Here is a 14330-nt window from a genome sequence, read left to right as displayed (position 1 = left end):
CTGTCGGGCCCAGGCAATTTCTTTTCGTCAAGCTGTAACAACAAATTAAGAATGCCACATTCCGTTACAACAATGTCAGGCATACTCGATTGGTATTCCGCTTGACTAAATTCTTGGGCAGGGGCACGAGTGAACACAGACTGCAAATATCGAATAAAGGCGTTTGCGATACTGTATGCGTCGTATGTAACAGCTCCGTCTATTTCCATTTGATCGATTGATCCTCCCGGCTTTGCCATGTAATGCCACAACTTTTTTGGCTCATGTGTTATAAAATTGGTCAACGTATTTGTGAAAAAGTTGTTCCTTGCCGTAGAAATTTCAGCTCTAAGCGTTTGAGAAAGCTCACTTAAAATAGCCAAATTGGTTTTCTTTTTACGCATTCTTTGAATCTTTCTTTTGAGGTGAATAATGCTGCGTGTAATCCAATGTGTCTTTCTATTTACTCACTTTCTTATAGTTGGGATCAATTTTTATTCACAATGTGCCACTATTAGTTTTAGCTGCAACCATAAGTCATTCACGTTTTCAGATTTCGGGTGCAAGATACCGTCTAGCATTGCTTCAATGTAATCTATAATGCTGACATCATAAGCATTGTGATAGTCTTTAACAGATCTGCGGGATACACGGGAGCTTTGGTCTGGGCTGGAGCTTAAGTTATCAAAAGTGAGTAGTACCATTTTATGATCCGAGATGCCATTCTCGATACTGATATTGGGGCTAAGTGTTTTGGAAACGAGAGCAAGGTCGAGAATGGAGCTAGCTTGCCCTTGTATACGCGTTGGTTCCTTAACAAGTTGGGCCAAGGAAAAACTAAACATAAGATTCAAAAGCATTTCACAACTACTGCGCTCGTTTCTACCTATTGTTAGACTTGCCCAGTCAATCCCGGCTAGGTTGAAATCACCAACTAAGATAAGCTTAGAACGTTCCTTAACTTTACGGCACATAAAATCGTGGAGCTCAGCGAGATAGTCGACTGACGCGTTCGGCCGTCGGTATATGCCGCCCAATAGCACTTACGTTCCGTTAACATCGATACTGCACCATACGCTCTCATGATTGGAAATTCCCTGATCTTTTTTAAATTGTAAGCCTTCCTTAATAGCAATAGCAACGCCCCCTCCCCTACTATCACGGTCAAATCGAATGAGAGAATACGAGTTTGGGAGCAGTTCCGAATCATGTATTTCAGAATGTAACCAGGTTTCAGTAATCACAATTATATCAGGGCTATACGTCAATACAATTACTGCCAATGCTGTGGATTTATTGACAATGCTCCTGGCATTGAAACATATTGAAGACAGCGGAACTGAAGTAGTCTGTTACGATGTAGAATGAAAGTCTTCGTCTTCAGCCTCACATGTTTCGCGTTTGACAGGTATCCTCCTGCTTTCAATGCTGTCCCATGCGTAAAGATCGTTGCCTACCTTCAGTTTATCAAATATTACCGACGCTTTCTCGCCCCTGTCACGATTTTCTTGACACGATTGCCATACTTTCCGGCACGTTGCCCGTATTGCAGGTGAGAAGTCTTCAGAGATGGATACGTTTTTTCCTTTCAACTTGAAACAGTTTCGAAGAACAGACATTTTTTCAGAAAAATCGAAGAAACGAAGAATTACTGGACGTTCGCGTGTAGTACGTTTCTTGCCGATCCGGTGTGTCCTTTCAATAGATTTTACTTCCACTTTAAGAATATCCTTAAAAATGTCATACCGCACCCGTTTTTCTAATACCGCCGTAGTTTCGTTCTCACCCTCACTAAGGCCGTATATGATTTGATTGTTTCGACGACTTTGGTTTTACAAGTCTTCTATTTTACTACTCAGGCGACTAATTTCCGTAGCCATAGTGTCAATTACTTCCTCGCATTTTGTAACCTTTTCACTACAGAGCTGGAGTGAAGAACTGTTTGTCTCTATTTCCGTGAGCCTTGCTTGAACACTCTGTAAACCTACTTGTAATTGGTCCTGTTTAGACCTAATTTCAGTGACAGTGTTTAAAATCATATCCAGTTTACCTTCATCAGGCCCTGGATTCTCTTCGACGTCACCACTGACTTTTAGCAACACGAAAACAACGCGAGATGCGTCAACACAACACTGGAGCAAGCAGCGTGGACTTGGCAGCACCAGTAAGGCAACACAGTTACTTCTAAGAGAACTAGTACAAGATTGTCACCAACCTGTACGATGCAAAACACGAAGTCAGGCATCGTGCGCCGTGCGGTGCCGCCGAGTCCACTGAAGGTCGCGCTCCAGCGCTCCGCTCTTTTAAGCCCTTCTGATGACGTGATTCTTCTGGGTCGTGCGCAGAACGCGGAATCAAGCCTGATCAGATCAGCGCCGGAATCCACGTGCGGCAGAGCTTTCTGTGAGGATGTAGGTGCCTCAGCATTTGAGACATGATCCTGTAGACAGATAGTTGTTGAAGCCACTGCTCATGAATGAGATGCGTAGTCGGTCGGTGCCAAGGAACGGCCGTCAGCGCGTCCCTGCAGCCACAGGAACACCCGTACGATGCAAAACGCGAAGTCAGGCATGGTGCGCCGTGTGGTGCCGCCGAGTTCCGAGTAATAAGTAGTCCCGTCAGGATCGTGTGCAGATGAATGCCGGCAAGAATCAAGAGCTGCATCTAATTCAGCTATTGTAAAGGGCACATCGTATTGATCATTCGGCGAAGATGGCGCATAAACCTCTGAAATTGATAACTGTGTCTGGTTTGTGCACACAACCATTTTACAAAAATCTTCAGCTACGTCAACTTCATTGCGGCGGTAATAGAGGCCCAGCCCTACTGAAAAATTCTGTATACAATTCGTACAGGAAATCGTATACAGGTTTACAGTACAGGATATGGGATACAGGATTGTAGGCTACTTCAGGAAATTCCTGTACTGCGCTGGAAAGTCCGGAATGTATTCGGGTGAAGCTATGATATCGGAATGGCCTGTATGGTTGATGGCCCTCGTTTCCGGAAAGAAACGCGTCGCCAGGGTGGAAAAAGCATGCAACAATATAAAATAACACGACTACATTTAAAATAATAAATAAAATTAAAATAAATAAGTTCTACTACCAAGTGTGGAATCGAACCTCGGTCCTCATGGTCTTCAGACGGGCACCTTAACCACTTGGACATTGAAACCGACTTGGACACTCAAAACAATACGATGAACAATAAAACGTGCTAGCACACTTTCGCGTGACATGGCGGGTTAAAACTTTTTCAGTTTTACCAAACTGTCAAGCACATGAATCCATTGTGGCTGCTCGAAGAGTGTCATATGCACTTCCCTGAATCGCACAACACTGTGTATGAAATGTTCTCGTACAGGATTGACTTGTATATCTGCATTGTTAAACTGCATTCTGGTTTTCCACAAGCTGTGGAGGCCCAGGAACATTATTGTATCAAAGGGAAACTCCTCTGTATTAGGAAAAGGTAAAAATCGTATGCCATATGCATCTAGAGGTAGCTCTTTTTTTAAAGTTCTCTGAAGCACATCCCAGAAAAAAATGGCATCCCAACAGTCCAAAAACACGTGTTCTATCGTCTCTGGTCTGTTACACAAGAAAGAGTTTGTTGACCAAGGAACGAACAGGCCTTTAGCGCGCATCCATGTTTTGACTGATAATGTGCTAGTGTGGAGTTTAAAGAAAAATGATTTGACTGGTGGTGATATTGGCATCTTCTAACTCTCTTAAGTATATCATCTCCTGGGCCTGGACAGTGCGACAAACGGTATATCGGTACAGGAAGCATTGTGTCCACTAGGTCCGCATACAATTTTTTCCGCTTAACATTGCACAAATACTCCATGGAAAAGCGCACATGCAGCAATCTGTACGCGAGCACCACTTCTTGCAAGTACCCTCTTACTGTACCACCTACATTGAGACACGAACTCACAAGAAAATTAGGAAGGAGTCGACCAAGCCGAACTTGGATTACTGTTCTGAGGAAGACATCATTTTGGGCACGAAGGTACATGAAAGACGAGACAACGTGTCGCAAAAAAAAATGCGCCAGACCAAGCCCTCCTTTTTGTACAGAAAGAAAGGAAAGGACGAGCCGAACCACTACTCTACGGCGGCTTATGGTTACAGTGGTTATTATTCAATATATGTAGCTACGTTTGCTCTTTCATACTTCGTATATTTTTTTTGGCTGTAGAATTTGTGGCCGTAATTCACCGATCACCTTTTAAACACGCCGAATATTTTTCCAGGCTATCACGAGGGTTCACAAATGTGCCGTATCTTTATAATGCGTCGCTTTATTGAAGGCAGCCTCATCATAATTTACTAGTGCTGATGTGTTTTTCATCGTCTACGAACGCTTGTAAGTTTTCCTACATACAGAGACATCCGGTGCACTAATACTTGTAATACTGGCCGTTTTAGCTTCACGTGCTACCTGCGGAGCATCGATGTCAATGAATACACTTCCGACTGAGCGGTTTCAATATGTAAACATTCGAGAACGCGTCGCCTTGTGTGCGGCTATATGCGCATCTTTCGATGGTCAGCGATGTTTATTTTTTCTAGAACAGTTTTTTGTCATCGCTAGCGAAACGATAGATTCGTGCTTCCACTTTCGCGTTGAAGGCGGCAGATCTTCAGTTGCAGATATGAAGAAGCACCGCAAGATCGTAGGAGCTGCAGCGACTGTTGTACGCGCAAAAGCGACGCGACGCGCGTATATGCTTGCTAGCGCACACTTCGACGGCTTCGTATTTTCGAGGTATTTGGGAAACGAAGTGTGCTCTTTATATAGAGAATAGTTGTATAATATGTTTGGTATCATGCTTATTTAGTGCGCTGGCGTGTCCGGCATGATCATTCTGGTTGAGCTACGTCGATCGGCCCGGCTTCTGTTCAAAAGCGGAATACTCTGCCCGGTATCAGTTCCAGAAATGACGCGTTCGTCCGGTTTCTGGTTAATTAATACAGGCTGAACCGAAATGAAACCGGAAATTGCTGTATGCTCCGTGGCCCTTGTTTCAGAAACAAAACTTGACGCCAGGCTAGAAAAAGCATGCAGAGCTATAAAATAACACCACTACATTTGAAAACGAAAAAAAGAAAAAGAAAATAGAAAAAATAGTTAAATGGGATTCCAACTTCGGTTTTTTCAGCCAGCAAGCACGCACTTTAACCACTACACCACGGCAAGATACAGTGGCAGTGGTTGTATTTCTGCTTATGTAGCCGACATTGCTCTTTCGTAGTTTGTGTATTTTTGTTGAGTGTAGAATTTGTGGTCGTAATTGAACGATCGCCCTTTAAACACGCTGAATCTTTTTCCTGGCTATCACGAATGATTATCCGTGTCCCGCATCTTTGCAATGTATTGTTTTCTTGCAGACAAACCTCAGAATGTCACAATTTATAGTGCTGATGTGTTTTGTCATTGTTTTCGAACGCATGCAATTTTTGCTACATATAGATATATGCGGTGCACCAACACTTGTAATACTGCTTGTTTTAGCTTCACCTGCTGCCAGCGGAGCAGCGACATCAATGAATTTACTTCCGACCAAGTGTTTTGCATACGTAAACACTCGAGGAAGCGATTCCCGATGTCCGGCTGACCTGTGCATATGTCGATGGTCAGCGATGTGTTTCATTTATTCTCGAGCGTATTTTATCCTCGCTAACGAAACGCTACGTTCTTGCTTGCACTTTTGCGTTGAAGTTGGCAGATCTTCAGTCGCAGATATGACGATGCACTGCAAGATCGTACAAGCTGCAGCGACGGTTGCACACGCAAATGCAAAACGCGATGCGTGTATGTACTTGCTAGCGCACACATTCACAGCTTAATATCTTCTAGGTATTTGCGAAACAGCGCGTACTCCCCATATACAGAAAAGTTGTAACGTGTAATATGTATGGTTTCATGCTTATTTAGCGCGAAGGCATGTTCCGACGTGGTCATCCTGGTTGAGCTTCACGATCCGCCCGAATTGTGCTGAGAAGCGGAAATACGCTGTCCCGTATCAGTTTCATTCATATCGGGTTTGTCCCGTTCCTGTTAAACCGGACATGACCTGTCCTGTATATGAGCTCAATACATACTGGTCCGCCCTGTTTCATATCCATACCGGATTGGGATGTCATGTATAAGATGCATACTGGAAATGGTCTGCCCTGTATTAAATCTATACCGGACTAGACCGTCCGCATTGAGATTCATACCGGACATAACCTGTCCGATATAAACCTGTTTAAACTTCATACAGAACTGGTCACATCGGTATGAAATTTATACGGGATAATACAGGACCGGTTCAAACCCGTTTGTTGCGATATGGGATTTTTCACTAGGGATGGCACGAAAAGGGTGCCTTTCTTGCGGAGGTGTGCGCAAGCTTCTCGCAACATGCCAGATACGCGAAAGGGGTTTACGGAGATCTAGTTGTGAGCAGAACTGCCTCCAACGTTGTTGTCCTAACCTCTCCAGATGGCGCAAAACCTTTCGTTTAGCTCGGCGAGGAAGTGCGAAATCTTGCGCAGATTTCGTTCTTCTGTACTTCCTTTCAGCCCGCCGACAGATCGCGCGAAGCCGCTCGAATTGCACGTCGATGCTGGACACTGACGCCGGCACACAAACAGAGCGAGTTTTCTCACTGAGAGAGGAAGTAATGAGGCCCTCTATTTGAGATGGTGGTTTCCGATTGAGAAAGGAGTGAGGCAAGGCTGCATACTGTCGCCTTGCCTATTTAACCTATATGCAGAGTCATCATGAGGAAGGCCGGTCTAGACGAGTCTTCAGCTGGAGTGAAGATTGCTGGAAAACGTATCAACAACCTTAGATATGCGGATGATACCACTTTAATGGCAGAAAGTGAAGTGGAACTCAAGAGACTTCTGATGCGCGTAGACGAAGAGAGTGAGAAGTTTGGGCTTAAACTGAACATTAAAAAGACAAAGATCATAGCGTCTTGAACTATCAAGTCCTGGAGCATCAATGGACAAGAGGTGGAAGCTGTGACAGATTTTCTCTTCTTGGGCTCCAAGATTACCTCGGAAGGAGACTGCAGCCATGAAATTAGGAGACGCCTGCTTCTGGGAAAGGGAGCAATGGTTAGCCTTGACCGCCTAGTAAAGAGCAGAGACATTAGTCTGCCAACCAAGATCCGTATCACTCGTGCTATTGTCTTTCCAGTTGTTATGTCGGTTGCGAGAGTTGGACTGTGAAAAAGGCTGACCACCGAAGAATTGACGCGTTTGAATTGTGGCGCTGGCCAAGACTTGAGAGTTCCTTTGACTGCCAGAAGATCAAATCAGTCGATATTGTCGACCATAGACACTGACTGTTCATTGGAGGGTCAAATTCTAAAGTTAAATCTCAGCTACTTTGGTCATCTGATGAGAAGAGAGGAGTCGCTGGAGAAAGATTTGATGTTGGGAAAGGTTGAGGGTCGTCGGAGAAGGGGTAGGCAGCGAACGCGATGGTTAGATGGCATCCTCGAGGCACTGCAGATGAAGTTATGTGATGTTGGGAAGATAGTGAGAGACCGGAAAGCGTGGCGTGACATGGTCCATAGGGTCACGAAGAGTCGGACACGACTGAACTGAACTGATTTGAGATGGTGACTGGAGGTCCATGCTGGAAGTCTCCACCGATGCCCTAATGGCGTATTGCACACGAGGCCAAGTGACAGGTGCAAACCACTTGATGCATACGTACGTTTGTATGTGATCACTCCCATGTGTTTCCACATCACTACACCAAGAAACAGAGGGATGGAGGCTTCTAGAAACAAACGCCACATCCATGCAGCTGCTGTAGGTTGTTCCGCCTAGAAACGTCGGTGAGCCGTCGTTTATATTGACGAGATCTTGCGTATGCATAAAGTCTGCCAGGTCTCTTCCTCGATTTCTCATTATCGCGCTACCCCACTGAGGGTGGTGAGCATTAAAGCCCCCAATAATATGAGGAGCTGCACAACACTGGATTGTTGAAAATAGATATGACTTGTCCAAGCCATCCCTCGGTGGAATATAAGCGGCAATTACAGAACATACTCGTCCTTTCATGGCTTATGTCAAACAAATGTAGTGATTCGTGTTGTGGGGCTGTAGAGCATGGTGGACGTGCGCAATGTCTTGGCGTAAACACACAAGCACTTTGCTTGTTTCCTCTGCTTCTCGAGACCATAGCAGAACATATCCAAAAAGGCGCAAGTAGCCCGCATGTTCGGCTCACAGATCACTATCACAGGAAAGCGGTACTTCTTTATCCGCTGTCTGAAGTCACTCAGCCGACCACGCAGGCCTCGGGCATTCCATTGCATCACTACACTGCGGCACAAGTGCATCGTCACAGAGGTGGCTTTAGTTTGTTGCGCCATTGTGAATTATTGCAATGCCGCCAAGAGCGGCTCAAATGCGTCCAGAAACTGAACAGAAAACCTTGTTGTTTGCATGTTGATGCTAGAGAGCAGCACCCGCATTGAACGAACAAGCTGTTTCAGCATTTCTTTGACCTGTTGGCTGCCGGGGTTGTCGGAATTTTCAGCACGTGTGGCAACCAAACTGGGATGAGGCCTGGCGATGGCCTTTGATGGTAGAGCAGGCCACTCAGCATCAAAGGCGGCAGGTAATACAACAGCTTCTGTCTGATCCTTGGCCTGTGATATTGCCTGTGACATTACAACTAGAGTATTCTTAACGGGATTAGGCTCAGTCTGTTGTGGCACCTGAGCTGACGTTAACTGTAAAGTTGTCTTATCCAGGCTAGGCTTGCCTTCCGATTCCTTGTGTCGGCGTCGGGAATGGTGCTTGCGACGACGAATAGACGCAGCCGCTTCTTGGTGAGTCGAATTGTCTCGCACTATCTTGTTTAGTATACGTCGTTCGTTCCGAATTTTAGGACAGTTCTTGGCCGTCGCTTTATGGGCACCCGAGCAGTACGCACACTTGACAGTCTGCGTCTGGCATGTGCCATGAGGTGTGCACCGCCGCATCGACGGCAGGATACCTCGTTTCGACATGCGGCACTCACATGTCCGATCTTGTTGCATTTGTGGCACTGAACAGGCCTTGGAACATACATCCGAACTGGATGTCTCACATAGCCCACTTTAACGTGGGATGGGAGGGATTAAGTTTAAAAGACTAGTTTAACGCAATTTGAGTGGCCGAAACGATGAACATCCATAATGCGCGCCGTAGATTTGATCAGCGTGCAGAGATCGCTTTCACTTATCACGGGGTCAACGTCAGTGATTACACCTGCAGTCGTCTTTTTTTCCATGTGCAAGAAAGGAACGGACCGGCATGTTGCCAAGCGCACCAATTCCTTTCAGCTTGTCCACTGTAGCCTGGGACTTGACATCCCATCCACGGTGAGGACACTCTTCCAGGGATTAATTCTGACCTCGTCAACTTCACCGGGAACCAGCTGGTCGAAAAACTGGGCCAAGTGCTGTCTGTTTATAACAATTAGATTTGCCGTCGCCGTTGTTGGTACGAAGGCCACGGAAAAGATCCCTTGTTTTTCAGCATCCTTCTTCGGTGTTTCACTCGTTATTGATGTACGGCGCAGCTTCCCTTTCAGGCGGCGCGCCTGTACAGGCTGCTGTCAGAATCCATCTCAGTCACTGTGGAGTCATCTGCCGAGTCCGGAAACTCCACGTCCGCGATGTTGAGGTAACCCGTCGAGTACGCCGCAGCTTGTTCGATGGTGGCGGGTGGGCGCAGGGGTCGTGCGCCCGCCATTCCGAAGGATGACGAGATCACAAATCACTCACAGCAATAAAAAATCCAGAAATGTGGTATAGCGTTAGCATCAGCGTTCGGAAACCTCCACTTCTTCTTCGTCTCATAGTCTATCAGATGGTCTAAGGTCGATTAATGGAGATTTTTCTTAAAATCGCCTGCTGAACTGTCGTGCCCGTCTCTTGCAGAGCTGAAAACAAAAGTAGGATATCTGCAGCAGTTTTTAGGTCTCTTTTGGAGATGAATATTGGCCGATGTCCTGTTTGAATCTTTGAGCCATGTTATTTCATGAACACGTTCATAAGTTCGTTTAAAGTATAGGGGTGAAAACAGTTTTTCCCCAGAATGTATACCGCTGGGGGCCATCCATTCCCCCCCCCATACACACGCACTGACATTTCCCCATGGGTGCCTGTAATATTTTGAGTGCTTCAAAGCGTGAGATGATAGCAGAAGAAAGGAGCCAGTTTACTTCAGGAAACTGTTAATAGTTAGGAAAAGAAAAAAATTTTTCCGCAATTTAATGTAAGCCTAGGGAGAGGATATCGAGTAGCCAATGATCGGAGAAAAACTAATCTCTCTACAATTCCCTCGACCAATCGAAAATTTGGAAAAAACGTCGGGACCTCAACCAAGAACACAAACCTCTTGGCCGTCACTACATTCCTAACACCTACCAATTATTCAATATCAGTCGTAACGCCAATTTTCTTTTCCGCACATGTCGATGCGAGACAAAGGTGTGCAATGGGAACAATCACTTCAAAATGTTTCGTTCACCGGTTGCAGTTTCAGTCGTGCATTTTGCGCCGTCTGGGAGCCGCAGCACAGTGCCATGTGGCGGGGGAGCAATTGAGGGGGTGTCGCGAAGACCTAGGCAAAGACGGTGACACCATGACAAAGTCGGAGAATGGGCGCGAAGAGGTTGAGGTGGTGGACTTTAGGCCTCTTTTACTGTCGTGTTGTAGCCATTTCTAGTGATTACTCTTTGTAGGGAAGGAACAGATGAGACGGTAAATAGACTTCATGATTCGGCCAGACAACGAGTGTGAGTATAGAGAGACAAGGTGGTAAAAAAAAATGGCCTGTTTGTTTCGTCGTTACCAGGATAAAAAAGGGGCAATTTTTGTCGTGCCAACGAGGTACATGCAGGACTTGATGAATCTCTGTCATGGCAGCGGCTGGACGGGTCACCTAGGAGGAGTAAAAGAACTAAGGCGCGTCGCCTCCGGGAGTTCTACTGGCCAAATTGTTTCCGCGACGCGGAAGGGTTCTGTGCGTTCCTTGGCGCATTCTTGTCGCCATTGTCAACGACTAGGAAAGCCGCAGGCAATGTCAGAGCTCCAATGCAAATGATATCTGTGTTAACGGGGCTATTCAAACGGATTTTCATCGACATGCATCATTGGGCTTCTGCCGCGTATTGCCATTCCCCGAAAACTCCAGCAACGGAAGTGCCGGGTGCCTAAAAATTAAAACACAACAAAAGCAAGCCAATAACGCCAAATTTTCTGTGTGGCCCAATGGATTAACATTACTTAAATCAGCATTAAAACATGATTTCGAATTCTCTGAGCGCAACTTTCTAATCTTTTTTAATTCATAACATTCAAATAAATTACTAACATCTTTCCTGCGATGTGTTTGGGGCTGCAAAATATTTTTTTAATTCTTAATAGCGGCAAAACCAGACATGAGGCGTGAACACAGCCAGGAGGGGACGGTATGACAACGGTTACACTGTGCAGTTACCTTCACTGTAATCAATTCCTGCCTTCAGTGGATGTATATTACCTTTAGGTTGCGTTCAGAGACATCTCTCAGAAACAATCACCCTATAGCTTGCTGAGAGACAACCGATTCGGTGCAAGAAGTTGCAGGACCCTACCGTTGAAAAAAAAAACAGTATTGTTCTACGCCGATATCCACGCTAACTTATTCAACTAATAAGAGAGTAATTACTAATTATCATCCACCCCAGCGCAGCCATACGGCAACAAAGGAAAGCCAGATCAGGACGAATTTTTCTTTAACTACGAATTTTCTGACAAAGCTGTATAGGTTTCCTTTGTAGCCGTACGGATGCGCATGGATGGATGTCAATGAATAATTACTCTCTTATTAGAAACCTACTCCACATTGGGGGATTCCCTTAAAATATTTGACCAACACCATTCCCACTTCGAGTTATAGATCAGTTCGCTCTCGCCCTACCACCTGTTCTGCTGGCTGTCGTGAATCGCTACACAACAAAAGTGTTCTTTCACTTTTGTTGTGTAGCGTTGTATGTCTAAGCAGGCAATAAAAAGAAATTAGCTGGGTCGGTAGAGCGACTGCCCCGGAAAGGCGGTGGTGCCGGGTTCGATCCACGGATCAGGACGAATTTTTCTTTAACTACGAAGTTTCTGACAAAGCTGTATAGCTTTCCTTTGTAGCCGTTTGGCTGCGCTCGGGTGGATGGCAATGAGTAATTACTCCCTTATTAGAAATCTACTCCACCTTGGGAGTTTCCCCTAAATATTTGGCTAAGTTCATCATCATCATCATCAGCCTGACTATACCCACAGCAGGGCAAAGGCCTCTCCCATATTTCTCCAGTTAACCCGGTTCTGTGCTAGCTGCATCCACTTGATCCGTGAGAACTTCTTAATCTCATCCGCCCACCTAACTTTCTGCCACCCCCTGCTACGTTTTCCTTCCCTTGGAATCCAGTTTGTTACCCTAAGCGACCATCGGTTATCCTCTCTTCGCACTACATGTACTGCCCATGTCCATTTCTTTTTCTTAATTTCCACCAGATTGTCGGTAACTTGAGTTATTTCTCTGACCCACTCTGCGCGCTTCCTATCTCTTAATGTTACCCCTACCATTTTTCGTTCCATAGCCCTCTGGGTTGTCCTCAAATTAAGTAGAACTCTCTTGGTTAGCCTCCACGGTTCAGCCCCATAAATGAGTACAGGTAAGATGCAACTGTTGTATACTTTCCTCTTGAGCGATACCGGTAAGCTGTTAGTCATAATCTGCGAGTGCTTGCCAAAAGCGCTCCATCCCAATCTTATTCTTCTTGTTATTTCCTTTTCATGGTCCGGATCTACGGTTACTACTTGTCCTAAGTAGACATATTCGCCTACTACTTCCAGTACTTCGCTACCTGATGTTAACTGCTGTTCCTTCCCGAGGCTGTTGAACATTACCTTAGTCTTCTGTATATTGATTTTCAAGCCTACCTTTCTACTTTTCCTGTCTAGATCATCCATCATTGTTTGCAATTCATCCCCCGAGTTGCTTAGCAAGGCAATGTCATCAGCAAATCGCAGATTACTGAGGTATTCTCCATCTACCCTTATCCCTAACTGCTCCCATTCCAAGGCTCTGAATACTTCCTCTAAGCAAGCTGTGAATAGTACTGGGGAGTTTGCGTCTCCTTGCCTGACACCTTTCTTTATGGGAATTTTGTTACTTTCTTTATGCAGAACTATGGTTGCTGTGCAGCCACTATATATATCTTCCAGACCTTTAACGTACGGTTCGTCTACCCCCTGATTGGCTAAGTTATTGAACGCATATTGTGGCATAGATGGCCCTATACGGACGCAACCAGTTTATTAAGCTCTCTACTGTAAGTAACTGTAATCCAGAAAACTATTTCATTATTAGTACATGTCAGTTTGCGTACGGCGCTGTATGCTCGAACAAAGCGTAAAACTTCATTCACTTGCTTTTTCTTGTGTTTTGCTCTTTAGGGACGTGCCCGGCACTTCCTTTGCTGTAGTTTCCGGGGAACGGCAATACTCGCCTGTGCCGCTGACTAATCACGGAAATAAGTATTTGTTGATAATACTGTGCCCTGCTACTAAATTCTCAGAGGTAGTGCCGCTGAAGGATTTCACCTTTTTTTTATTTATTTATTTATTTCAGTGGCCCAAGGGCATTACAGACGGGAGTGCGGTACAATGAAAGCAAAAAAGAACAGCACTCAGCATTAATACAATAGTGAACAATAGTATGGCTGGCACAAATAAGCAAGTTACAAAAATACAATAATACAAATTATTAGCTAATAGCGCATAATTATGAGCAAAAAAATATATAAGCCCACAATTATACCACGTAAACAAAACATAGAAACAATTTTACCAGCAGGCAGGAAAAACAATTGCTGAAGTATACCATCATACACCTAATCAGCAGCACAATTTGGTGGAGACAAAAAGAGAAAAAGAAGTTTATTAAAAACAGTAGATGAACTGAAAGCAATAAACAAATGGCAGTGTGGAAGAAATAAATGTACTACTTTAACATCAGATTAGCTAAAGCCGATTTGAACGCAGAACGGTTACTTATTTTGACAACCGATGGGGGAAGGCGATTCCATTGTGCCGATGTGCTGGTGATGAATGAGTTGCAGAAGTGATTTGTTTGACACGAAGGAATACCAACTTTATGGCGGCGATCGATCCGAGCAGAAATGTAGCAACGTGGCGTTATCAATTTGCGCTTAAGGATGGTGTTATCATAGTAGATCTTATGAAATAGACAACGATGGAATATATTTCTACATTGAGACAGTAGTGGCAGTGATAAGCTTGA

At 45.0% G+C, this 14330-nt stretch overlaps 1 pseudogene; it reads right to left on the bottom strand.

The window, feature by feature from the left end:
* Positions 1 to 1331: 1331 nt before the first annotated feature.
* Positions 1332 to 14330, bottom strand: part of LOC146200808 (uncharacterized) — a 29298-nt pseudogene continuing 16299 nt past the window's right edge.

Source organism: Amblyomma maculatum, chromosome 2 (genome assembly GCF_055883805.1).
Source record: "Amblyomma maculatum isolate TAMU_Amacu chromosome 2, ASM5588380v1, whole genome shotgun sequence".
Classification (NCBI taxonomy): Eukaryota; Metazoa; Arthropoda; class Arachnida; order Ixodida; family Ixodidae; genus Amblyomma; species Amblyomma maculatum.
This window is presented reverse-complemented; position numbering and strand designations above follow the sequence as displayed.